This window comes from Octopus bimaculoides, chromosome 4 (assembly GCF_001194135.2).
Source record: "Octopus bimaculoides isolate UCB-OBI-ISO-001 chromosome 4, ASM119413v2, whole genome shotgun sequence".
Classification (NCBI taxonomy): domain Eukaryota; kingdom Metazoa; phylum Mollusca; class Cephalopoda; order Octopoda; family Octopodidae; genus Octopus; species Octopus bimaculoides.
Genome location: NC_068984.1, coordinates 41,107,422 through 41,109,161, shown reverse-complemented (window position 1 = coordinate 41,109,161; position 1,740 = coordinate 41,107,422).

The window sequence follows — 1,740 nt, the reverse complement described above, 5'->3', positions numbered from 1 at the left end:
ATATATATATATATATATATATATATATATATATATATATATACGTGTAGGCAACTGATTTGATCAAAGGCTGTGTTGAAAGTAAAACAATTATAGCGTGGAAGACAGGTAGCCATTCAAAAACACAAACTGTTAACTTCCCTTGAACATTTATAATTTGGTGTCAAATAATAAATGTTTTAAGTGGAGTTAAGTTTATGTGTGTTTTGTTTTTGGATGGCTAAATATGTGTCTTCCACGCTATAATTATGTATGTATGCGTGTGTTATTTTCCTTCGAACGATAGTTATAAACCAATGTCAACAACACAGATATGGTGTCCTTTGTTTCCAAACATCTGTGAAAATATGTTCAACTTCATAGAAATATTACCTTGCTAGGAAATAGTTTGAATTTGTTTGAAGGAGGGGCATCCGGTCGTAGAAAATTTGCTTCAACAAATTTCGTCTGACTCCATACAAGCGTAGAAAGAGGGACATTAAATTGATGGTGATATATAAACTGTCGATGCATGAAATATTGGATTTGAATAACTTGAAATATATCACGTGATGAACCTTGTGTTCTAGTCGGCACTGAGTTCTAGAAATGTAATGAACACGTAGATAAGTGTCTCTGTGAACAGAAAGATAAGGGTTGATATGAGCGGTTTCAGTTGTAGCTGGGACCTTTCTCAGAAGTCACCTACTCTGACTTCTCTGCTCACAACGCTACATTGTTAAATGAGTAATTTGCCAGTATAGCACTATTTATGCAAATCGGATTTATCCGTTTAGCGCGATCATCTGATTCATTGGCTATAAATAACTATTAGCTATATATGATTCAGTCAGTAGAAAAATCAACTAGCAGACATTTGTTTATATTTGCCATGTGTTCACTACACTTAAAAAAAAAAATCAGTCCCTGTGACTGCTTGGAAACACGGTATACCTTGTGATACCATATTGTGTGTGCGTGTGTGTATAGACACACACTTACAGAGAAAGAAAGAGAGTATATTGCAGCACATTTCTTTCCTGGTTGTTGAAGGTTGTAGTGCTTAATACAAAATTGCGTTTAAATTTTCTTTATTTAATGGTTTTTCTATAGTTTCATTCGTTAATTTGGTTTTATTCAATAGGTTTAAACAAACAATAACTAAAGACCTCGACATAACTGATTCTCATCAAAGCGTTCTTAAAACTTTCTTGTTGATGTCTAAGTTAGTTTGCATTCTATGTGGAGGTGCAATGGCCCAGTGGTTAGGGCAGCGGATTCGCGGTTTCGATTCTCAGACCGGGCGTTGTGTGTATTTATTGAGCGAAAACACCCAAAACTCCACGAGACTCCGGCAGGGGGTGGTGGCGAACCCTGCTGTACTCTTTCATCACAACTTTCTCTCACTCTTTCTTCCTATTTCTGTTGTAGCTGTATTTCAAAGGGCCAGCCATGTCACACTCTGTGTCACGCTGAATCTCCCCTGAGAACTACGTTAAGGGTACACGTGTCTGAGTGCTCATCCACTTGCACGTTAATTTCACGAGCAGGCTGTTCCGTTGATCGGATCAACTGGAACCCTCATCGTTGTAACCGACGGAGTGCCAATAACATAGTTTGCATTCTTAGTCTCGCAGTCTTTTCGACGATCTAATTTACAAAAAACTTGAATCTCAGTGAAAGTTAACCGTTCATTTCAGAATCTTTTGCCCAAACGATCCAGATTTACCTATTCGGTTTAGATTCTTTCCTTTATGTATC